The sequence below is a fragment of the Rattus norvegicus genome, chromosome 10 (assembly GCF_036323735.1).
Source record: "Rattus norvegicus strain BN/NHsdMcwi chromosome 10, GRCr8, whole genome shotgun sequence".
NCBI classification, from domain to species: domain Eukaryota; kingdom Metazoa; phylum Chordata; class Mammalia; order Rodentia; family Muridae; genus Rattus; species Rattus norvegicus.
The window spans coordinates 17,150,763-17,176,720 of NC_086028.1; the positions used below are offsets into that span (position 1 = coordinate 17,150,763).

Consider the following 25,958-nt stretch of genomic DNA (forward strand, 5'->3'; position numbering starts at 1 on the left):
GTCCAGACTTTCAAATGTCACTGGCGTGTCAGGATGACATTGCATTTCATGGTGTTTCCGATTTGTATTTCTATCAGTAATGAGACGGAACATCTCAACACTTGTCCCTCGGTCACGTTTGTTTCCTCTTATGGAAGCTATCTTTGGGTATCTTTACCTGTTTCTATTGGGTTGCCTGGTTTCTTTTTAAGGTGTTTTAACCCATCCTGAATCTTAATTATTTATTGATGATACACTGCAAATGTCTTCTACATTTTCCCTTTTCCTTTAATCCCTTCTGATGCTTTTTAGGACAGGCAGAAATTATTTCAACGTGAGCAAATGGGTCTGTGTTTTTTCTGTATTTTAAGACCCCTAGTTCTACCCGAGGTGATAAATATCGTCTATATTTTCTTATAAGAATTTCAAGGGTTTTCTTTCCATGTAAGACCTGGAGCCACCTGGAATTGTGTGTGTGTGTGTGTACATGTATGTGTGTGAATATAGGTATATGTGTGTATGTGTACATATATGGGCATTATATGTGTATATGTGAGTATACATGTATGTATGTGTGTATGTGTACATGTGTATATATATGTGAGTATACATGTATGTGTGTGTGTGTGTGTGTGTGAGAGAGAGAGAGAGAGAGAGAGAGAGAGAGAGAGAGAGAGAGAGAGAGAGAAATTGGGTAACTTTTGTTACTGAATCACAGCATATAGCCTTTAACAGAAATCAGATTTTCTAATATATGTGGCCCACTAGGAGCTTTCTGTTCTAGACATCATTTATTAATTCCTATGCCAATTTTATGTCATCTTAATTGTGGCCTCTATAATAAACTCAGCATTTAATGGGTCAGTTCTCTGCCAAGAATTCTGATTTAAGAGCATCTTAGCCTTTCTTGACTCTTTGCTGTCTGTCTAAATTGAACATTCAACTTAGTGAATTGCATGAAAAGCTCTGTTGAGCTTTGGTTGGAGCAGACAATAATTTGTATTCATTGTCTTTTTTTGACCACGAACATGCATTCATCTCTATGTATTATACTCAGATCTTCTTTAACAACACCCAGTTTTATAATTATAATTTTATAATTTTCCTGAAAAGGCCGCCACAGCTTACATTTATATCTGTGATTGCTTTTGTAAATTGTATCTTTAAAAAAAGATCTATCCATTTAGAAATTATGTGTATGTGTTTCTGTGTGTGTGTACATGTATGAGTGCCTGTGGAAATTGCATGCTGGGAGAAGGAATGGGCTTCCCTGGAGCTGGACTTATAGGTGTTGTGAGCTGCTCAACTTGGGTCCTCTGTGAGAGCATCAGGAGCTTTTAGTTGCCGAGCCATCTCTCCAGTCCCATGGAGCCAGCACCATATACCTCACATAGGCTTGTTAAAAATTCACGGTGTCTTGTGTTTGCTTCTTCCAGGACACTGTTTATTAAGAGTTCCAAATACTTGCAGGAAAGAGTATGTGCAGATATTTCGTGTTTCCGGGTCTTATTTTGTTCTAGTCTTCTTAGGTGTTTAGTTCCCACCCAAGTGCTTTGAGTCTGGGCTCTGAGAAACTTGCACCGTGCTGACCATCAGCATCCACACCCAACACCGCTCTGTGAGAGCGAGTGAGCGAGCATGCATGCGTGCATGCATTGCTGAGGTTTACCAGGTGGAGGTGGTGCTGACCAGCCGTGCCATGGGGTAGCAGAATGGCTGACTAGCATGGTGCTAATGGGGCTCAGTCCAAGCTTGCTCTAGGGCTTTTTCAACAAAAGCCTTTCCTTCCTTTCCCTCTGCTTTCCCATGCGCTGATTATTCTAGCTGAAGTTAGTGGGGAAAGGAAAAGTGGGGCTGGTGCTTTCTGTTACCCTTTCTCTCCTCCTGCTATTTCCTCCTGCCCTCATCGGGTTAAAAGCAAGTGTTCGGTGCTGGATGGAGGGCGGAGGGGAGTGGGAAGTGAGGACCCTGCATCCCAGACAAAGCTGCTTCCATGCAGCCTCTGTAGGCCGGGCCCCTCCCACTCTTAGCTTCTGCTTGTTGGTCTCCCAGCCTCCTTCCTCCTTCCTCCTCCTCTTCCTCCCCCCCTCCTCCTCCTCCTTCTCTTCCTCCTCCTCCTTCTCTCTCTCTCTCTCTCTCTCTCTGTCTCTGTCTCTTCCTTTTTCAGTCGGGTCCTTTATTTCTTTTTGTCCATTAGCCGTGAATCCGTATGGCATGGGCCTCAGCAGCTCTGGCTCCTTTCCGTTAGTCCTCACAAAGGGGGCTCCTCTGGGCAGCGCAGGCTGGCGCTTCAGCAGAACCCAGGTACCCTTCTCTTTGGCTTCCTTTTTCTTCTGACCATTCTCCTTTACCCACTTCAGGAAGCTGTCTCTGCTCTTCGAGTGCTTGATGTGCTCAGTCCCCACATTGGTCCTCTTGGCCAGCATCTTGCCCTTCCTTGACATGCTTGTTCACCATGATGCCCACTGCATGCTGGGTGACATTGTAGACTCTTCCGGTTTTGCCATGGTAACACTCATGGGGCATTCCTTTTTGAATGGTGTCCATTCCCTTGATGTCTACAATATCACCCTTCTTGTAGAGTCGCATGTATGTGACCAAAGGAACAACTCCATGTTTCCTAAAAGGCCTAGAGAACATACACTGAGTGTCTCTCCTCTTTCCCTTTGTGTTCGTCATTTTGGTGAGTTACTGGAAGATGGCTGCTGCGGCCAGCCCAGCTTGTCTCTTGAGCAACTCTTCCACCTCAATTCTACCATCTGATGATGCTGAGGTAAAAAGCCTTCTTTGACTTCCCGGTGCCTGAAGGGTGAAGCCTAAAGTCGAGGCTTTGCTTCTCTAGGTTCCGCATGAACTGGCTTGGCTAATTACTATATCAGGCCTTGGCTCCCACTCCGTGGGTTATACACGTCAGCAATTTACAGCACAGAATTGCTGAGCGAGAACCACGCTTTTGACGGTAAGGACCCCGAGGCTCGGGGAAGTAAAATGACTCGTATCAGCAATACCTCAGCCAGGAAGTACAGAGCTGGATCTGAATTCAAGCCTCTGGCTCCCGGGAATCACTGGATAATCTCACCTCCTTGCTTCTGTCACCAAAGTATAAAACCTGACTTAGCTTAACATTCAAATGGCCCCAGGGGTGGTGCGGGGGGTGTAGGGGGAGCACAGACCCACTGATTCCAGTTCGTGGAAGTGAACCAGAGGGTATGAAATAGGACAGGGAAAGGGCAAAGGTCAAAGAAGCAGCCTGAGGGAGAGAAAGTGTGGCTCTTTTCACCTAAAGCTGAACTGCTCGGATTAGGAGTTGGTGATGTGGACGGGAGGGGCAGGGTGGGGCAAGTGGTGACATAAGCTGAGTGGATGACGGGATGACGTAGCTTTTTAGCTCGGATTGAGGAAGTGAGTACAACCAGGAAGTAAGTGCTGGAAACAGTGTATCTTAAAGCCTTTGTACTGGCACAGGAGAAACCTGAAGTAGTAAAATTGACGCTCTAAAGGATTTACTAATTTGCTTAAGAAATAATGTTACCCAACCAGAATTTAGCTAAAAGAGCGCTGCCTCCAACATGACTGGAAGGCAGCAGTGTGCACTCACCAGGCTTGTTGGAATCTGTCAGAAAGAAACTTGTGTAACGTAATGTAGGGTTGCTGAGAGTCTGTGCTGATGTGTTCTTCACCGAGATGGACCTCCAGTTGGTCTCAGTTCCCATGACAAAAGGGACAATGAAGACTTAGATAGTCAGTCATTAGCCCCATCCCTATATCAAAGAATATGTCTCTAAGGGGCAGGTCAAGGGGACATTACCAGGTTCCAATCACCAGTAAGTCCTGGTCTGTCATTAAATCCCCTGTCCACTTATAAGAAAAGTTGTAATCCTGCCAGGTGGGCAAGAGGAACCTGGGTAACAACTGTTCAAAAAGGAGCAACACCAATGTACGCAAGAAATAATTCTGGCAGCATCTTTGTTGTGTGAATCCCCCATCTGCCCAAGGGATTAGACTTACAGTCTCTCGTCTCTGTTTCAATTGTTCAGAGTGTGGCCTGGAAGCCCATGAGGGTGACAGCATATGTGGAGTGTATAAGACCTTGCTAACAAGGAAAGGCTTGCTGAGATCCTAGTCCACACATGATAGTGACACAGCATATCATGGCAGAGGTGCATGATGGGGGCACAGCTGTCCACCTCACAGTAGTAGGAAACCAAAGGAGGAAAGAAAATGGCTGAGGCCCCAGCATCACCTTCAGGAGCACAGCCCCCTCCCACGGACAGCAGAGGACCTCTCAGAATGCCCTACCTCTGAAAGGCTCTGTTCTATTCAAATAATGCCAGTCTGAGGGCTGGATCGAGGCTCTGATCCAGATCCTGGCAATTCTGTAAAAGTGTTCTTGTTCCTCTTCTCTGAGCCCGAGGAAGGCCTGGGGGTGGGGGGACAGTAGCCTAGCCCACTGATTTGAGGTCAAATGTTCAGACTCTTAGCTGTGGCCACAGAATGGAGGGTGGAGACCTGTATGGGAAGGAAGGAAGATTAAGAAAACGCCAAGGGTGTTTAAAAAAGTTTCCAGAAGACTTGAAAAGCCCAGAGCGTCACCATAAAGTCTACCTCAGTGTCTTGCCATATAGTATGCTAGGTCACCATGGTTTTGTCTTCACACGGTCATGAAGAAACTTACAAATAAGAAGCTCATAAGTAATTAATGACCAGTCTCTGGATGCAAGATAATGGTAGGGTGCTTGATAGCATTTGCCAATCTCCATGGTACAATTGGTAGATTTTAGTCTACCAACAGGACACTAAAACAGAAAATCTATTTCTCAGAGCAGGTATCACCTGGCTCCAACTCTCCCTACCAGGATTCAGATGCCATTGAGGAAAGGAGCTTGGCTTTCCTACTCCACATAATGTCACCAATGTCTAGCAGTTCCCGGGACCAACATAGGGTTTGGCAATTAGCTACTAAACAAAGTGAATTCTTTAATCCAGCGTGGGGGGCTTTTGTGAATTGGTTGTTTCATTGCTCTGGTGATTCTGATGGCCTCTTTGCTTGCACCCCTCTGTCCAGCTCTCCCAACATCTGTTTGTTCTGTCACGTCTCAGGCCGGACAGCCCCAGCCCTGGGTAGTTTCTGCTGACAGGCAGACTCAGCCAGAAGTGTGGCCACCTGTGTTCTTGTCACGTCTGTGTGGTTATGTTCACTCTGGTTGCCCATTACCTGCCCTCAGATGGCTGCTTCTTCCTCGGCCAGAGGGAGCATGACAGATCTCACACACCGCACGATGGACAGGAGAAGAAGCTTCTGAGACGGAAGGGATCGAGACCCACCTACACTATAACGTGTCCAAAGGCTCTTCTTGCCTAGAAAGAGTCAAATTCTCTCTATGTGAGAGAATGGAGAGGCTGATCAGCAAAGGCATGCCTGCCTTCAAGTAAAAATGATTAAGGAATGCTGAGAAAGGGCTCTTCTGGAGGCTCCAGGCACGAGAGACCTCTCAAGCTGGGGAGGGTGTTTAGGGGGGCGGGGACTGGCCTTATCGGAAGATGACAACCCCTCATTCCTTACTCGTTAGGTCATCCAGCTCTGGGAGCAGGATGAGGTGTTACCATATGAACCCCATCTTGACTCATTGCCTTTTAGAGGTCATAACCTGTTGAAGGAGGAGGAGGACATCTGGCAGGACAATGTGTCTGTGAAATGAGCAGGGTGACAGCAGGGAGCTGCATCCCGGACAGTGCTGGAAGAGTTATGTGAGACCATGTTGGCCCAGAGCTTAGTATGGAGGTCGGCAGCGCATAGCAATCACTCAGTGAAAGCAGGAAGAACTTATGAGTGTGGATTATCTGTCTGACACAGGGATCTGGCCACACTCGCTTCTCTACATCCCCAGAACTGAGAAACGCTGCCTGACATAAGGCACCCAGTGTTCGTTGGAGGAACCAGGGAACAGATGACGTAACCATTCTCTGGTGTCAACTGGGGAAAGGCAGCTCTGTCCCTGAGCCCAACTCCTACTTTGAGGTGCCGCAATCCACTTCTTCCCCCTCCTGCTGCCCCTCTCAGTTCTGACAGGCAATGAACTCACAGGGCCTGTGACTCAGGGCAGTCTCTACTTCTCTAAACACTTGGTGGAATCCCCAAGGCAGCTTAGGGTGAACTGACATCTTGGGGTACAGCTGGGTCCACTTTCGCACTAGATGAGCACTGGTCAGGAGGCTGGACCTGTACGCTCTGTGTTGAGAAAGGGAACAGAACGTTCAGCGCTAGAAGAGGGACCCACTCAGTCCCCACAAAACAGGAAGTGAACTCAAAGCTGGGGCCACACCAGCCTCTGTTTGAAGCTCAAATCTCCCCTTTCTCTGACCTTGAACTTGCCTTCTTTCTGGAAGTCTGTTCACAGCTGGGGAAAGAGGAGAAAATTCATGGATAATCGAGGAATTGCCTGTCAAAGATAACAAGAGGGCCAGACTGAGCTATGACTTGATGCCTTGGGCAGAAAGATTGCATTTCAGTCCCTCAGAGAGGCAGCAGCCACTCCCCAGCCTCACATCTACTTCCTCAACTTCATATGTCCTTCCCTCAAACCCACCTCTAGTTTCCAGGCCTCCCCAGCTTGCCTGAAACAATGAACCAGAGCTGTTCTTGGGTGGTGGCACCTCTCAGAGTCCTGGTTCCCCGAAAAGCCCCAGATAGCTTATCTGGCTAAGTCCAGATCTTGGTAAGGTGGTAGTAGGGGTCACATTCATACATGGTATACAGAAGAGTCATTGTAGAGGGGGACTTCCCTCGTCCCGTATTTTGAGATTTTGTGTGTTTGTGGCTTTTTCTGTCTTTTCTAAGAACACTGGCTTGTCACAGTGTTATACATAAGTGGAGATGTTGTGATGTAATATCTACTGGGAGGGCACCAAATGGGGCATTCAATTACTTGATTCTAAAGTCTATAATAATGGTCAACAGGAAGTCGTCAGAGGGACCAGGCACTGGGACTAACATCGACTGCAATAATGACAAAGTAGATACCATGGTGACCATTTGTTGATGATAGACAAAGGCACAGAGAAGCAGGTGGTCACACAGCAAGCAGGTGGCAGAGTTTGGGTACAGCCTCCCTCTCCCTTGCTCTACGGGAATGTCTGCACCATGTGGGGAAAAAAATGGGAGGAATTTTTCCAAAATGGACAGAAAGACTGCATCAGATCCAGACCTTGGGAGTAACCCATCACTGCTTCCCAGATGTGCCAAGTCCTCCCTCCCTGGGGCAGATGTTGGCTGGCCCGCGCGGCTGCCCCATATGCTCCAACACATCTGACCACTTTCCCTTGTGGCCACTCTGTCTTCTAAGGAGCATTTTTTTTCTGTTTGTTTCTTCTAATATAGATCCTGCCCTAAACACTTCCTTTTCAACTCTCTGGCCCAGGGTTTGGGTAATCTTCACCCTGCAAGGCTGTGTAACATCACTAAGGCTCCAGGAACCCACAACTTCTCAATAATGCTGAACAGGGTGAAGTTTCCCAGTAACCACCTCCCCCGCCTGACTAAGGCTCTAGCTTCACCGAGCTGTGTCCTCTTTTTGAGGAACCGAGTCACTTGGCTTGGAATCTCTATTTGTTATTCTGGAATGCCTTCTGAATCATTCACTTTTTTTTTTTTACTTTTGAACTGATTCACGTTTTTTGCATTTCCTTGTATAGCAACTCAATCTCCTTCAAGGCTGAGCCCCATCGCCAGCTTCCCTCACCAGCTTCCCTCTGGGTCATCCACAGCGACAGCACCCTGGGACCCGCCTCCATCCCCCTAACGTTTATTCTGTTGTCACCACAGACTGAAGGATACAGATGGCCATGCAGCCCTGGAGTCATTTCGGTTTGTTCACACCAGAACTCTAGGAAGACAGTATTATGTCCACTTTACAGACTGTCACACTGAGCCTAGCCAATGTCACACAGAAGTAGAGGTCGGGATCAGAAGTTGAGCCTGGCCCCCAGGTTCCAACACCAGAACCTGGAAGGTGGCTATTTGCAGACCCTACGGCCACTAGGTGGGTTGTGGCATCAGCTGAGACCCCATAGACTGTAACTCCCATGCCATCAACTCCTGCACTGTATCTGGAAGTAGATTCAATCCTACAGACACTGACTCCTGGCTGGGGGCCTTTCTCTCCTTTCTCTACAGTTGCTTGAAGCTTTGTCTCCCACTCTCTGAAGTGCTCGGCAACAGCCACATCCATTGCACACTGGGTGGAGTGGTCCCTGGCGTGGCCTGGAGGACCCAAGCCCAGCAAGGGAATTCTCAGAATCAACTCAGAAATTCCTCACTGCTCCAGAAGAGCAGGACCCCTTATGACATCTTTCTGGGCCCAAGTGGCAGAGCCTTCACACAAAGGGCTCTCTAAACATTTAATGTGTGCCCATAGGGACACCTTGGCGAATGTGAGCACTGCTCTCCCTCTCCCTCTTCTGCGAGGCAGGCTTCTGAGCTCCCTGAGGACAGGAAGGTCAGAGTCTCTGGGAAAACAGGCTGGGAAGAGCACAGTGGTCTGAACATGGGCGAGGCTAGCTCATCCACAAGAGCAGGGCAAGGGCAAGTGTTGGAGCAGGAGGGACTGCAGAGCTAGGTGAGGTGAAAAGGTCTGGAGCAGAGTGACAGGAAGCCAGCTGTGGGTTGCATGTGGGGACACTGCTGTGGTCACAGCTCTCTTTAGTGCCTTAGCTCTGACTTCTGCTTTTCTGAGTGCTTTGTTTTGTTTTGTTTTGTTTTGTTTTGTTTTGTTTTGTTGACAGAGTCACTCTGTAGCCCAGGCTGGCCTCATGTTTTCAATGACACTTCTGCTTCAGCCTCCCGGTTGCTAGGATTCCTGGTGTGAGCCGCCCCAGCCAGCTTTAGTATCTTGCACCTGTCCATATTGCTTTGTCTGCACGCTGTTTGTAATTCCCGATAACTCTACATGGTGCCCCTGGAACCTTCCAGTCTGGCTTGGTCTCACGTGTGCTTCTGCTGTAGCAGTTATTGGCTTCTGGGGCTAGGGCCCAGAGCAGGCTCTTTGCTTTTGAAAAGAGCAGTCAGTCAGGGTGATAATGTTTCCCAGGCCTTGATCTTCCCAGCCCCTCCCTGCCTGTTTCCACCTTAGGGCTGAGTCTGAGCACTCCTCCTGGTAGACATGTAATTAAGGCCCAGAGATGGAAAGTCAGTACCCCCAGGCCTCAGAAAATAGCATTCATTCAGCAGGTAGAGAGCAATGCAGTTAGGGTAAACCACTTGACTCTCCTGCCCAGATCTCTCAACTGTTGTGGCTTTGGCCTGAAGGACATGTGTCCTCACTGGCTCCTTATCATGGGCAAAGTGGAGACCTAGCATGATAACAAGAAACAACTGAGAAGACAGCAGCAATAACAGCAGCAAACTCCAACACAGCATCCACTCCAGGCCAGCATCAGGACCAACTTCACTCCTCCATCTTTCTCATTGTCCTAAGCATCAGAATAGTGTTGGCCTGTGAGGTCAGACAGACCAGCCATGACCCAGCTCTGCCACTTCCTGGCTGTGTGACTTCAGAGAAGTTACTTTACTTGCCTGGGCCTTGGTTTCCTATGTTTAGAACAAGTTGTGCTCACAATAGCACTGTAGCAGTAGTAAATGGTACATGGGTATTCTATTTACAATGTAATAGAAAATATTAAGTCAAAATGCACTTGATAACCCTTGACCTGTGGAGCATCACAGCTCAGCCCCGCCTCTTTAAACCTGCTGAAAAGCTCACATGGGTAAAAATACCACCAAGCTGACTCTCTGTGACAGGGTAGGGAACGTTCATGGCGGCCATGAAACTCTCAACTTCCTCTTTGCTTGAATTATGAGAAGTCGTCAAAAGAGAAAACTGTTGGAAGAAACAGCTCATTCTCAGAGTTGCGATAGAGGAGAGGTTGGTGCAGTGCACACGCCTATGAACTCAGCGCCAGGGAGGCTGAGGCAGGAGGATTGCACTGGAAACTGCTGGAGAGATGGACGGACAAGTGGGTGCACAAGTATGCACCTGAGTTCAGATCCCAGTACCTACATAAAAGCCCCAGGGGCTTTTGTAGGCATTTGTACAATGCACGTATAACCCCAGTGGGGGAGGGGACTCGTGGTGACAAAGGATTGATGGTGCTTGTTGACAAGCCAACTAACCTAGTCCAAGTATGGTGACAGTGTTGATGACAGACGGTGTCTCAAGGGGTTAAGTCAGAGATTGATAGAGACATTGGCTGTCCTCTGGCCTTCACATGTGTGCTCATGGTACATGCCCCTCTCCCATATACCTGTGTACAGGCACACACCATACACACAGAGAGAACTGGAAGCTTACTCAGGCTACATAGTGGAGACCTTGTCTAAAACAAAATGATACCGTGATTGACAGTTGTGGTCTTCATGTGCAAATGGGAATCAGAGTAAACAGGCTGCTTAAAATCACACAGATTGCTAACAGACATCAAGGAGGGGATTTGAACTCAGATAGGTCTGACATCATAATTCATGTTCCAGCACTACACCGCCAGTCCTTGGTTGGGGTCATGGAAAGATCCAGTGCCTGGCTCTGCATCGAAAATGGAAACATGAGTCACCAGCTCTCCTTGGGGAGGGAGGAAAGCCCAGCTTTAGGGCAGAATGTTCCACCAGATGCTGGAGAACAGCTGCCAGCACCCCTGAGTCTTTTTGATGCTGAGGAAGGAGGGAGGAGGGACAGGGGACAGCAGTGTCTGAGGCAGTGAGTGTAGCCCAACTGGGGCCAAGCTGGTCTCAGGAGGCTTGCACATCTGGCCTCAGGAATGCTGAGCCCCAAGATGCCCCTTTCCCCCTTCTGCTTCTCATAGCTGCCTTACACAGTTAAATGAGCCAGCTTCTTTGTCTCAGCCGGGACCCAGTGCTGTCATGTAAAATGGGCCTCGGAGCCTGCTGATGAAGACCAGGTCCCTAAGGACAAAGCAAAGGTAGAATGAGTCTTGCTTGGGGGCCCTGGTAAGCTGGTAATTTTCTTGTCTGCTCTGAGGTATGGTCAGGGGCAGGGACAATGTGCTCAGTGCGGAGCACCCAGAGAATGTAGGTCATGTTTATGAACCAACCAGCTGCCTAAATCAACAGAGTATGGAGAAGAAAAGCGCTTCCTGTGGGGCATGGGTGAGTGGTCTCTTCTGGCTGATCATCTCCCTAGAGCTCCGTTCTCCCAGCATCTGCCTTGGTTTCTTCCCACCCACCAATGACCCATCTCAGTTTTGCACACATATTGGTTCTACCCAGGAAAGTTTGGGGCTGGCCAGTGTGACTTAGTAGCATAGATGATTCATTTTGGTTCATGAAGAAACAAAAGCCCAGGCCTTCCCAAGGCAGCCTCTGCTCTTGTCCCCTGGGCTGGGAATGAGTCACGATGGCTGCCTCTCTGGGGCTCTGATTTTGGGGTTGCATGGGCCTTCTGAAGGAAACTTTAGCTTCTTTACTTACTCTGTTCCTGGGGAAGCCAGGTGAGTTTGGGGGGGTGGGGGGTGGCAAAAGCAATAGCCACCAGCGGGGTGGCTGGCAAGGGGAGGGGGCAGGTTCTGCAATGAAGGGTCTTGGAGGCCCTGCAGCACCCCTCCCCATGGCCTCCTCCTCGGCCTGGCCAGGCGTGGCCTGCAGCCTGCATCCAAATTCCTTAGCCAAAAGTGGAGAAACATTCTCCGATTCCACATTGCACAGGAATTTTAAAAAGTGTGGATAACCATATGACCTCAATTTCCCCCGCCACAAAATGAGAGTCATCTCAGGGGTTTGGCAAATTCCCCATGGGCAGCAGAGAGGGCAACGAGGGGAGGGCCTCAGCTCACTGCCTTTGTAAGATAAACTCCCACCCCTCCTGAGTCCCCAGGAAGAGGGGGAGCCTCTGGGATTGGTTTGCGTGTGCAAGAGGTCTTGGTGGCTCTGAAAGACTGGACTCAGGGGATTGGAATCTGTCATGAGGCTAAAGTAGGCTTCCTTCAAGCTTCGTCTAGTGTATGAGGATAAATGAAGGTAGGGAACTGACACAGGGCGTCCTTGGGGGTCATCATCCGCAGCAGGGTCCTTGGCAAGGGCTGACTCATTTCCATTCTCCTCACCACAGACTTCTTTATCAATAAAAGGGAGAAGGTAATTCTTACCTCACCAGGCTTAGTAACTTGGATCCCTACTTAGCGTCAGGGACTGTGTCCTGGGTCACATCAACCACTGATCGGGAGAGTGAGGTCATCACACCAGGTGGCCACCAAGGGTCAATGGAACAGTCTGGTAACGGCTGGGAGGCGGTGGCATTCGGTGACACAGATGTCTGTCTCTGGTGGGTAGCAGGTGCTCAATTGTCTCTCTCCTGAGGATGGTGATTCTATTGATGTAAAAATAGGACCACAGTCTTCACATCAGAGGGAGAGCGGCAGGTTCTTATTTTAGTTCATTTCCTTACATTTCTAAGGAGAGTGTGTATGCTCAGGGAGTAGCAGGGCCCAGCCAAATGGAGGTTGCCCGCAAGTTGACTGGGAGAGAAGGACTCCCATTTTCCCACCCAGGCTTGTCACCCCGTGGCCTGGGAAACATGCCAGCCTCATTTTACCTCGAGAAGCCACAGCAGTTTTTTACAATCCAGGGCAGGAACGTTTGGATAGAAGCTGGCATGGGTCTCCTGGAAAGACATGGAGAGATTCATAGTGACAGCAGGAGAATGCCTGCTTCTTCCTGTAAGCTCTGCCCCATGAGTCAAGGTGACAGCTCTGTTGTAGGAATATCCAGGTATCTGGACCGCAATGTGTGTATAAGTGCATGGCCCAGTGACGACCATAGTAGACAATAGAGGTGACTCCTGTTTGGTGAGCACTGACTGTATGCCAGGCACTGTGCCTGGCTCATGTGTCTCCCTAGCTTACACAATAGCCCTGTGGGTGAGTGCTCTGTGATGCCTGCCAGTAGAGACTCTGATAAACTGAGGGACTTTCTCAAGTTCCCACAGTCCCCAGTGAAGCTGTAACTTCAATCTAGAGACTGTGGCCCAGAACCTGGGACCCTCCACATGACCTTATCACCCGAATTCCTCCTGCTCATATCATCCTCCTCACAGATACACACAACTTCACTTCTGTGACCTCATCGTCCTTGGGTGCACAGCCCTGTGAGGCTCAATGGGTCTTCATCACCTGCCTGGCTTTTAGTTTTCTCAATAGGTAGTTCAACCCCTGCTTAGCGGCTGGAGGCGGGATTAAGGTTTTCTAAACTGTTAAAAATTCCACACAACAACAGAGGAAACAGAAGCTCCAAGAGTAAGGGCTGGGGTTGATACAGGACGTGTCATCTCCCCCTTGTATCAGGGTCCTGCATTTTTGTGATCCTTCCCCTTTAGGGTTCACATCACCTGGGGGAGAAATGGGAGACAAGGGGTTAAGGAGGCTGTCGGATCCTTGGAAGTACTGGGCTGAGAAGACTTCTAAAAAAAAAAAAAAAAAAAAAAAAGGAGGTAGCCATGGCTATCTGTGCCTTGACTTCAGGGCCAGAGGCTCAGAGGTCAGCTTGGCTCTCTGCTCAGATGCTGGCATTTGGTCTCTAGCTCAGCTTAGCTCAGCCAAGGTGTGAGATCTCTGAGGTTCTGCTGTTAACAGTTTTCTTTCTAGATAATTCTCTGTCCCATCCCTTTTGACCTTCCAAAAGGGAGGTGGGGGAGGCTGAGGTCCAGGGCCCGTGACCAGATTTGGAGAACGTTCTGGAGTCTGTACCCATCATATGTAATGGTGTAGCCATGTTTCAGCCTTAGTATGGTTCCTCTGTGGGAACCCAGGTCATTCAACTTAAGGGCACTTAGCTTAGTGGACAATGGGGAAATATTTCCCCAGGGTCAATGAGGTCCTGGCTTCCCTGAACTCTGTGCTCCTTTTTAGTCAGGGAACAGGTGCTAGGACGCTGCTCCAGGTGGCTTGTTCTCCACACTCCTCACCCAGGTCGTAGGTGTCACCTGCCCTCCTGCTCTGTCTATCAGGGATACCCCAGAGTTGGAGGCTAAGGGGCAGTGGGTTGAGCCCCTGGGACCTAAGAAGTACTCAGATTCTAGGCCTATGTGGTTTGGGATCAGCTGTTGGGATTCTTGAATTTCTTTATGGTCCCTGGAAGCTAGGGGCAGGATCTTCATAGAGCACCCTGGCCTTTGCACTTTACAAACCTTCTTGGTGAGCTCTGTGTCCTCTGAAATGCCAGATGTGGCCCTGATGGTTGATTGTATCATCAGGTTGTGGCCACCAGATGTATGCCTTCCTAACAACCATGACACAAAGGAGCCGCAAGGTCAGGTATCTCAGGAAACTGGAACCCCCTCATTCTGTCCCCAGAGCCAGCCCCTCCAGCATACTTGGGGTTCTGGTTAGCTGGGCCCAGAAGACCCTGGGACTTGCAAAGGGCTTGGAAAGACTTAGTACTTTAGTCCCTCCTTGGCCTTCATTTCTGTCTTTCCTTCCTTAGGCTATTCCAGGCATTTTCTGCCCCTGAGATAGGTGAAAGGAGAAGGAAGGATCTACCATGATTCTGGAATAGCTGGTGAACCATGCTAGTCATTATTCATTTTAAGAACAGTGCATCCTGGGTTAGATAGGCCAACACTGAGCCATGGAGACATCGTAGAAAAATATAAACCCAACACCTTCCACCCCCACCCCACTCACACCCTGGTTCCCAAGCCCCACCTCCAGCACCAGCTTCCAGCCTCGCTCTATCAAAGGGCTTTTTAAACTTTCTTCATTCGCAGACTCTTTGCCTGAGAAACTTTTGTAGTTTTTACCTAGGTATTTAAAACAGAAAATCAAATCAAATTTGCTGATAATTAAATCATAAAAATTTCAAAACCTTTCTTTTGTATACATATAATTTTTCTATTTATTAAAGATAAAAGCAAATCTCTATTTTAATGAGATGGATGTGTTTATCTATGTGTACACAAAGAGTTAAACCTTAGGGGCCAGAAAGATGGTTTAGTAGTTAAGAGCATTTGCTATTCTACCAGAGGACATGTGGGTTAGCACCAACATGGTGGCTCTCAATCATCCACAAATCCAGCTCCAGAGGATCCGACAACCTCTTCTGGCCTCCATGGACACTGGGTGCACATGAGGTACGCATGAGCACATGCAGCCAAAACACTCATACCCACTGTCTTAGTTACCGTTCTACTGCTGTGAAGAAACACCATGGCCAAGCCAACCTACACAATATTTAATTGGATTTGTTTGCAGTTCAGAGGGTGAGCCCATGACCACCATGGCAGCAGGCAGCCAAGCATGGCACTAGAGCGGTAGCTCAGAGCTCAGTGAGCATTTGTTTTTCTTGGAGAGGATCTGGGTTTGATTCCCAGAATCCAGATGCTAGCTCACAATCATTACACATGATCCAAATAGGGAGAAAAGAGAGAGAGAGAGCGCTAACTGAGAACGGAACAGTTTTTGAAACTTCAAAGCCTGCTCCCAGTGACACACCTCCTTCAACAAGACCACACCTCCTAATCCTTCCCAAATAGTTCTATCAACTGAGGACCAAGCACTCATTTTACACAGACAGACAGACAGACACAGACACACAGAGAGAGAGACAGACAGACAGACAGACATAGGGCTATTCTCATTCAAGGCACCATATATATTAAATATAAATAAATAAATAAATAAATAAATAAATAAATAAATGGTGTATGTTAGTTTACTCACCTTTGCTTAAGAAATAATTAAACTGTGGCCGAATACTTGATACTACAGGACGTAGACTATCTTTAACATTTTTTAGTGTTGCCAATATTAAAAATGATAAAAAGTTAATTGACTTTTAATCATCAGTGCTTAGAATATTGCTTAGCCACGAATACTTCGTAGAAAACGACAAAAGAATATTTAGGGCCATTTCAAAAATTGTTGGGACTTCTGTCTTGATCCTAAGATAAAATTCAACTAATTTTTCTTTTTATGATTCAAGCCAGCGACTCAAACAGCAACGTTTTAAAATCGCAAAAAAACAAAAAACCAAATTTGGTGCTTTTGTACTGAGGGATAGTAGTAGGAAAACACTAAAGTCATTTTTCCCCTTAATTAAACCACTGTTTCTGTAAGAGCAGGAGCTTTACATATACAAAACGCCACTGCAATTTCTGGTGCTCAGGAGTGTTGACGCTTAGGCCTAGGAGTTTCAGTCTGTGTTCATGGCTTGGTTAGGCCAGTTGGCACATGCGAAACAAAGTGTACGCGTGTGCGTTTGGAGCCACGACGGGAGAGAAATCGCGTGACGTAACTGGTGAGCACAGCCAGAAGAAACACGTCACGTTTGCTGCGTGTTCAGAAACCTTTCTACGGGTTTGGCAAGCACTGCTTCCGGGTTACAGGTTGCTTCCGGGTTGCTTAAGCAGCTGTGCTCTGGAGGACCAAGCTTATCTGTGATCATAGATCCATGAATGTCCACCCTCGCTTTTCACATAATAAAATAAAATTAAAAAAAAGAAGGCTTCCTGCTGGTGACCACCTCCCTGCAAGAACAAACCTCTTGCAAAAGATCCCCATCCCTCTCCGTAAGAGGAGAGAAGAAACAAGCGGAAGAGGAAGTGCCCGGTGCAGAGCTCCAACCCCCACTTTATAGGGTATGAGATGTCCAGGATGCTATAAAATCCCCATGGTCTTTAGCCACACGCACATCGCCATCTTGTCTACTGGCGGCTCTACTGTTGTCTGTCAGCCTACACCAGGAAAAACACGCCGAATAGAAGGGCGTTCCTGCATACAGAAGCAGCACTAACAGAACATATGTAAGATCAACGAAACCATCGCAACGAACAGATGGTGGGGGAGATTAAAAAAGCAAAGGAAGGGAGCCAACCAATGCGTGTCAACCTTTCAGTGAGCCCATATCGAAGAAGACTCATTATGTGCCAGCCCCAGATAAGCCCCCACCTTTTTCCTCAGTGATGGAGAGTCTCCGGCCCTGGATGCACTTTGAGACCACCGGGAAGTTCAAAGCTCCTAAGTCCAGGTCTCTGGGCCTCTGAAGATGCCAGATGTGGAGCACTGAAGAGAGGCTAATGTCGCTAGCAGTCCTGACCCAGCTTCTCAGTACTACTTTCTCTCTGGGGCTGTGGGTGAAGGCTAGGGTCATATCTCTGTGCCTTCTTCATAATGTCACAGCTTCTCTTTCTTCTAGAGTAAACTGCTGTGGTCCTTCTGTTAGTCACAGAAGCCATTGGGGACTGGAAGATGCTACAGTAGGGAATCCAGTTGGGTCTGCCCTGTGATAGCCTACTTTGTCTCCTGCAGCGAGCCAGCCCAGGCCACGCCTCCTCCAGTTTCATTCTATAAACACTCACCCTTGTCTGGAATGTAGTGTTTTGACAATCAGGCACCGGTGAATACACTGTGCGCACGGTTGTGTATATGGGTGTGTGTATCTACGTGTCTGTATTTGTACATGTGTCTGTGGGTGTGTTTGTGTGTATAGGGGGTGTGTGGGTCTGTGTGTGTTTATGCGTATGTATGTGTATGTGTGTATGTGTCTGATTCTGAGTGTTTGTGTGTACTCTTGGCTGTGTCTGAGTGTGTGTTGTGTTTCTACGTGTCAGTGTATCTGCGTCTCCCTGTGGGTTTGTGTCTGCTTCTGGGAAATATGTCTTGCCCCTTTAGATATCTGATTGTCTATGCTGGTGTGGCTTGAGTCAAATGTCAATAAACAAATGCTTGATATTGGACCTTAGACTCTGGAGACTGCCGAGTGCCCACTTCAGGGTCTGCCTTCTTTGGATACCTCAGTGAGTCAGGAAAGAAAAGTCATAGCCACTTCCCTACCCCAGGCAAGGAACAAGCTCAGAGGCCAAGGAAGCTGAGGGGGTGGATGAGCGATCACCCCAACTTTGGCTTCCCTTTCCTTCATCTCCTATGCCGGCCTGGATCTTAGCCTGGCTCCTCCTGGGCCGCTAAACAAGCAGCTGCAACCTTGCCCCTTGGAGCCCATGAGTTTTATGGGGATAAAGCATTAACCATGACTCTAATTAGTTGGCTCAGTGCTTTCCATGGGTCACGCCCTGCTCTGTGAACTGTTCACCTCACGTCTTGTTGAGTCCTATTGTCTTGGAGTTGGGCTGATGCCACTGTTCTGCTGTCTGCCTCCAGGCTCTGACGTCACTCCCAGGAGAAGCCCTAAGCATGCTGATGGCCTTGAGGCCCATACCCTGTGTCCTGCCCTGCCCTGACCATATTGGCCTTTCTCTCTCTCTCTCTCTCTCTCTCTCTCTCTCTCTCTCTCTCTCGATCCAAACTCTCTCTCTCGATCCAAACTCTCTCTCTTGGTCCAAACTCTCTTTTCTCTTGAGTACCATGATTTTATTATCCAGACATATCAGACTTTCCAAACATGGTTTCCAGTCAAGTTTTAATTCTTCTGCCTCTCCTAGGTCAGACTTTTATGTCTCTCCTAGCTTCAGACCTCATGTGTCTTCTCTTGCCTGCACTCAAATGTGTAGGATAGTCACAATTTATTAATCCCTATACTTGGTCGAACCCTTTCTCTTCCTCCTCCTCCCATGAATGTAATCTCAAATGAAGGGCAGGGGTGGCTTATCTGTGACCCTGGCTCTGGCCTCCTCTGGACTGCCAACCACATTTATTCATTGACTTGCCGGCCCTTGTGAGGTTCTGTGCCGCTGGACTTTGTTCTGGAATTCTGAAAATAAACTCTCCTGGGAAGGGAAGAGCCCTGTGCACACGCACGCCAGTCCCTCATGACAGACTTGCTGTTATGACACTTCATGAGCCACCAAGAGTAGAAAGGTGGCAACTCGCCCAGCCTATGGCAAACCAGGAAAGCTTGGAGGTGTGGCTCAGGTATAAACTGAAGCCCAAACACAGCCTTGGACTCTCACCCCAAGGCTGCCAGCTTCCCAGTCAGCGTCCACTCCGACTTTAACTAAAGTTACTGGGAATGTGGGAAAAGAGCCATAAATGGTTCTGCACTTTTTTAAGCTCCCAATTTCCGCCCACATGGAATCTCCTGCAGTCTTTTATCCCCAACCCTCAGCTGAACCCCCTTGGCTTTACCTAACTTGTGTCACCAGTCCACCACATTAGTGACTGGTTAAGCACTTAGCTGCCCACTCTGCTCCATTCAGACCATCATAGAAGACAGAGCACAACACAGTGCTGGGAGAGACAAGAGGCCCAGATGCAGAGACGCTCACACTTGAGTTGCCATGACCCAGCCAAGCAGAGAGACTCCCATGACTGAGCTAAGTCATGTCCTAGCCAAGCAGAGAGATTCTCATGACTGAGCTAAGTCAATGGTTTCTTGAAGACAACTGGGGGACATAGTGACATACAGCATTTGGTTGTAAAATTTTCACAATGATTTTGATCAGTTTTTTTTTTTTTTACTATTTTTGTTGTTGTTGTTAACACCAGTATCAAGCTGCCACAAACAAGCCAACCCACAAAGCAACAAATCTCTAAGGTGAATTTCGTTTAAAGCTCCACTGATAGGTAAATGTCCTCAAATAGTAGCTAACAGTTGACAGGATATAAAGATACTATTCTACCATGAAGAGCAGCCTTAAGCTGAATCCTATTGAAAAAAAATGGACTTGTGGCTGAGGCTCTATCACTTAGGGCTTGTCCAGTATATAGGCTCTGAGGTTAGAGCCCCAGAGTCTCCAGACTCTCTCTCTCTCTCTCTCTCTCTCTCTCTCTCTCTCTCTCTCTCTCTCCTTCTCTCACTCTCTCTCTCTCTACCCCTCTCCTTCCCTTCTCTCTCTCTCTCTCACTCTCCCTCCCTTCCTTCCTCTATCTCCCTTTCTCTTAAACACACACACACACACACACACACACACACACACACACACACACACTTTTAAAAAGATAAAAAGACACATATTGTGGTACCTTTAAATTTATTTGTTTCGAGACAGGGTTTCACTATGAATTTCTGGCTGGAACTGGCTATATAGAGCAGGCTGACCCCATGCTCACAAAGACCCGCCTGCCTCTGCTTGGGTTAAAGGTGTGCACTACCGCGTGCAGCTCCCCCCCCCACACACATATTTTATATACTGTGAATTTCATACTGTGCAAGTGCACAACTCAGAATCCCCATCCCACCCCTTAGCAACCGCCTCTTGAAAGTTGCCTCTTCTGGACATGTAAGTGATACGTGTGGAGAATATTATATATTGTCTGACAGCCTACTGGTCTGGCTGCTTTCCTATCATGAAATTATTGTATCACTTGATAAGAAATGAGGATATTTTCAATTTGGGGTAATATTATAAACAATGCTATGGTCAGTGTTGACTTAAATGTCTTTCTGTTAATACATTTTTTCCCCCTTTTCTTGGGTGGATTCCTAGGAGAACTGCTGGATCAAACGCTTGTCTTAAATTCACATATTTATTTTATATATACACTCCACTTTTAGGAAACCTCCAAAGTGTTTTCCGAAGAGGCTGGACCATTCTATGCTGTCCCCTGCTGTAGCATAGGCTCCTGCTTCTCCAGACCCCTGCGGTCATGTGTTCTTATCTGCCTTTGTGATTGTTGCTGTTCTAGTGTGTGTGGTCTTCTGTGGTTTCCATGGGCCCATCCCTGAGGGTGATGAGCTGGGCCCTACTCCTGTGCTTGCCAGCTAGGGCCATATTTTCTCTGAGAGATGTCTGTACCTATCATTTGTTCGGTGTTTTGATTGGGTCGTTCATCTTTTTAAGTTTCCAGTCCTTTCCCAAAGTTGTTTTGAGAAATTGTTTTAAAATTTTTTTTTCATTTTAAAAAATTAATTAATTTACTTTTGGTTTTGTGTATATGATGGGGGGATGCTCATGCCACGTGGAGGCCAAAAGACCCCTTTGTGGAGTCTCTTCTCCCTCCTCATTGTGGATCCAACTCAGGCCCTTAGGCTATGTGACAAGTGCAGTTACACTCTGGCCATGTCTGTGTTCTGCTTCTCCTCTCTGTCTCTGCCTCTCTTTTGTTTTCATTTATTTATTGATATAGCCTTATGATATTGCCAGACCGGTCTGAAGTTTGTGAGGCTCTTCCGGCTTCAACCTCCCGGATGCTAGGATTACAAAGCATGCATTCCCTCCCGTAGCCTTTTTTCTTTTCTTTTCTTTTCTTTTCTTTTCTCTTCTTTCTTTCTTTCTTTCTTTCTTTCTTTCTTTCTTTCTTTTTTTTTTTTCCAGAGCTGAGGACCGAACCCAGGGCCTTGCACTTGCTAGGCAAGCGCTCTACCACTGAGCTAAATCCCCAACCCTTTTATTTTCTTTTTAAAACACTATTTCCAAATTTATTTTTATTGTTTTTTAATTATGTGGGAGGGGCCGCACACCCTATGTGTGTGGCGGCTTAATGGTGGCTACACCCCCATCCTATTTCCATGGGTTGTAAGTGACTTGAAAGTATATAAATATCATGTGTATGATGTGATAATTTAGAATAGGCATAAATTATGAACAGATGGCCACAATCAAGGTTGACCTATAGAATGGTGATTTTTAAGGTACAACACTTTTGAATCTTTTTTTTTTCCATTATAAATCACGTCTTTGGAGTTGTATCTAAGACTCCTGCCTAGCTGTGGTTTTGAACTTTGAAGACCCCCCCTCCCCTGTGTATCCTTCTAAAAATTTATGTGTGTCTTCTTGCTTGCACATGAGCTATCTCCCCAGCCCTCATTTTTCTAGAACCTGAATGAATTATTGTCTTAGCCCTTACATTTATTGATATTTGAGTTAATTGTGTGTGTGTGTGTGTGTGTGTGTGTGTGTGTGTGTGTGTTGGGGGAGGGGTCTCAATTCTTCTATTTTCTTTTTAAGTAGCATTGTTTTTATCTTGTGTGTATGTATGCATGGGTGGGGGTCAGAAGACAGCTATGAGGAGTCAGGTCCCTCCGACACTGAGAGTGCTGGGATCCATGCTGGCCACTTTTCCTGTCAACTTGACAAGCTACCGTCATCTGAGGAGGAACCCTCAGAGGAGAAACTGCTTCTGTAAAGTTGGGCTGTAGGCATGCCTATAGGGCATTTACTTAATTAGTGATTAATATGTGAAGGCCCAGACCATCGTGGGGGTTGCCAACCTTGGGCAGGTAAGTCCTGGGAACTATGAAAAAACAGGCTGAGCTAGCCCGTAAGCAGTACTCCTCCATGGCCTCTGCCTCAGTTCTTGTCTCCTGGCTCCTGTCCTGACTTTCCTCAATGATGGACTGTGATGTGGAAATAAACCCTCTCCTCCTCAAGTTGCTGTGGTTATGGTATTTTCTCAGGGCAATCTAACTAGTGTCATCGGGCTTTGTGGTGTTAGAAACAAATACTCTCCGTGTTCCACAAAGACAAGCACAATACAGTGTAAGTAACTCAGCAAGGCAATTCCTTTTTTTTTTTTGTTTTTTTTTGTTTTTTTGTTTTTCCAAAAAAGGGTATGTCATGAGCCAAGTGGGACAAGCAATTACATCGGGGCAGGACGCTCACTTACGTTTATTCTCATGCAAATAATGACTGTGCCTTTCACCTGCTGGCTGGGTCCAGCCTCAGTTTGTTTGCTTGTTTGCTTGTTTGTTTGTTTGTTTGTTTGTTTTTTGATTGGGTAGTTTTAAAAGAATTGGCACAAAGGAAAGGAAAGAAATGGGGAAGGGTGTTGGCCACTCCAGGCCAGGGCTAGTGGGGGTGGAGGACGGCCTTTGCATAAAGGAAAGTTTGATAGATCAAGAGAGTAAAAGATTTACAGGAAAGTTTTACTAGGTGGAGAAGACTTGTGAAATGTTGGCCTTTGGCAAGTGCCTTTACACAGAATATCTGCCCCTTAGCAAATTGTCTTGACACCCTTGTCAAAATCAGCTGGCCACCAGTGAGAACTTATTTCTCAGCTGCCAGACCTGTCTCAGCTGCCTGCCTGCCTGCCAGCACCTGCCAGCACCTGCCAGCACCTGCCAGCACCATGCTACCCTGGTCACTGTTGCTGCCCTGGCCACTGATTCCACCCTGATCACTGCTGCTACTGAGCCACTGTGGCCATACTGTAACATCTGAAGTCAGGAAGTGAAAGTCCCATAATTCTGTTTCTTTTCTAAACTCTTTTGGTCATTCTAGATGCTTTTAATCTTAGAGTCAAGCTTCACAGACTCCAAGGAGAAGCCTGGGGGACTTTAGCAGGAATTTCGTGGATTCGTCACCACTTTGAGGAGAATGAACATCGTCACAAACCATCACATCTTCTCCTCTAACAACACGGGAGGCCACTCCACTTATTTCACCTTTATTTTCTCGGCGGCAAAGGTCTGTGGTATCACTCAGTAGCCATCTGTACCCTTCTGCTGTGAGTTGAGTCATGGTTTTAGTTTCGCTCTCTGATTGTTCCCTGGGAATCTATAAATAAACGTGACTTCTGTAACCACTCTTTTAACCTGTGACCTCGACACGGGTATACATTGTTGTTGTTGTTGTTTTTGTTTGTTTTTTTAAGTGGGTGATAAGGTTGGAACACAGGGCCTCGTGCAAATGAGGCAGGTGCTTCTTTAGCACACCACACACCACTTCTTTTCTTTCTTTCTTTCTTTCTTTCTTTCTTTCTTTCTTTCTTTCTTTCTTCCTTCCTTCCTTCCTTCCTTCCTTCCTTTCTTTCTTTCACTGGTTTTTTAGACTTATTTTATTCATAGGGATGCTTTGCCTGCAGACGTGTCTGGTGCCTGCTGAGGTCAGAAGAGGAAATTCCAAGAGGATGCCCTGGAAACTGGAGTCACAGAGAGTTGGTGTGAATCACCTTGTGGGTGCTGGGAACCGAACCAGGGTCCCCTGGAAGAATAGCAAATGCTGTTAACTACCGAGTCTACTCTCCAGCACTCTTGCTCTGCTTCTCTTAGTCTATTCTTACACTCTCTAGGCCCTTCCACACATGGGATTATGTCACCTGTGATTATAGACGTTTTTGGTTTTGTCTCTTCCTTTCTAAGCTGGTAAGCTAAGTTGGTCCCTGGGAGGCTAGTTCCTGTTTTGAGGTATCTACTTACAATGATCTCCCTCTAGGTAACCCAGAGCTCACTTCAGCTCCACTTTAACAGCTACTCAAACGTCAGCTTCTCCCAACGGTCTTCCTGGAACACCCTCCTTAAACACCCTGCCCCCTCTCCTCTCTAAAGATCTGGTCCTCCCTCTTTCCCCACTTTATGTATCTCTTTTGTGCACACACCTGCATACATGTTCACACAAACATGCAGAATCAGCCCTCTATCCGTGGCTTCTGCTGTATGGACGTAACCAGGAATCGAAAGTATTTAGAGAAAAAAAATGCATTGGTATTGCACATACGCCATGCTGTTTCTTACTATTGTTCCCTGGGTATTGGTATAAAATTAGCAAGCAGCATCTGCATTGTACTTGGTAGAGTAGTAACCCGGGGTTGATTTAGACTTCAAGAGAATGTATGTATGCTCTCTACATAGACCTTACCATTTTATAGCCAGCACTGGAGCATCTGGAGATTCTGATGTCTGCGGGAGGCCCTGGAACTGAACCCCTATAGATATTAAATTATTTATATGTGTGTGTGTGTATTTCTTCTCTCTCTCTCTCTCTCTCTCTCTCTCTCTCTCTCTCTCTCTCTCTCTCCCCTCCCTCCCTCCCCCCATCATACATCATACCCTTTGGTGTATGTATTTATAGTTTCATCTAGTTATCTAATTATTCTCTTGCTGTTCATTAGTAAGCAATGAACGAAGTTGGCTCTCGGCAGGACTGAGAAACAGAGTCTCTCTGCACTTCCTCTCTACCCAGCATCTTGCCCTAGAACTAGGAAAGGGTAAGGTTGAGACTGGGTGAGCCCAGAGTCTGGGCTGGGTTGGGTGCAGGGAGGTAGTACCCTTCAGAGGTGTCCTCCCCAACCTAGCCCCTCCTTTGATGTCTTCCTCACCTGAGTTAGACACCTGTTTCTGTGCTCAGTTCCCATGGTTCAGAGACCATTTCCGGTGTGATCCTGTCTACCCTGGACAATGGCATCACTGGGATGGGGCTGGATCATTTCATTTTCCCCAGTGTCCCAGCCAGGTGGGAGGTGACTCTGGGGGGGGGTACAGGAGAGCAGGTGAGGCTGAGCTGATGGCCCGGCCCTCTGTGATTTGCATGAAGTCACTCTCCACACTGTTCAGAGAGTCCTGGCTGGGAGGGGGAAGCTGCCACTGTGCTGTCCAGGTTAGAGATTCAATATTATAGGCTTCTCATGGCACTGTCCTTTAGGGTGTTAGCCAAGCAGAGGTTTGAGCCTCGGGAAGAGCAGGGCCCCAATCTTTCCTTTCTAACTGGGGACTGTCTGCATTTTAATTTTTAAAAGCACCTTACACTTAAATTCCAGCTGGGAGTGACTGACTTCTTCAGTTGTGAGCTCTTTCTTATTCATGCCTTTCAACTCACGAGTGTCGAATGTGACCTTGGCCCATAAGTTTTGTGTTTTATTTATCATCCCTGATGCTGCCTCAACCACCAAGGCAGGCCAGGAGAGTTCATTTTCTTTATGGGAATATGCTTCCCTTACTTTCTGCTTTAGAGATGGCCATAATGAATTCTCTTGCAGGCATGGTGTGCACCTCTACACCCAGCACTTGGGAGGCAGAGGCAAGCGGATATACCTATGAGTATCCAGCCTGGTCTACATAGCTAGTTCCAGGACAGCCAAGGTAACACAGAGAAACCCTGTCTCGAAAAGCAAAAGAAAACAAACACAACCCACAGACAAGAAGAAAAAGGACAGCCATAGCTACAGAAAGACCCTGTCTCAAAACAAAACAGAGGCAGGGGTTGGGGGAGAGCTTGTGATTGGTGAGATCAGCACTTACCTCCAAGTTAGAAACATTCCTTCCTTTTGCCCTTTGGCCTACAGAGCTTCAGATCATGAAGATATTACTTAAAAACAAAACAAAACAAAACAAACAAACAAATAACAACATGGCTTTAATTTTTATAAAA

The 25,958-nt window shown here is 47.2% G+C and overlaps 1 long non-coding RNA gene across 7 annotated transcripts in view; it reads right to left on the bottom strand.

The window, feature by feature from the left end:
* Window positions 1-552: 552 nt before the first annotated feature.
* LOC102552476 (uncharacterized) overlaps window positions 553-25,958 on the bottom strand; it is a 29,325-nt gene continuing 3,919 nt past the window's right edge. For 2 of the 7 annotated variants that reach the window (XR_001840129.3, XR_005490099.2), the window contains exons 2-6: window positions 25,829-25,895; window positions 14,686-14,780; window positions 12,579-12,647; window positions 12,133-12,353; window positions 6,428-10,933 (exon numbers count right to left, since the gene is read on the bottom strand). This is a non-coding gene — a long non-coding RNA (uncharacterized LOC102552476). The other 5 variants (XR_005490105.2, XR_005490104.2, XR_005490102.2 and 2 more) reach the window with 4 other exon arrangements.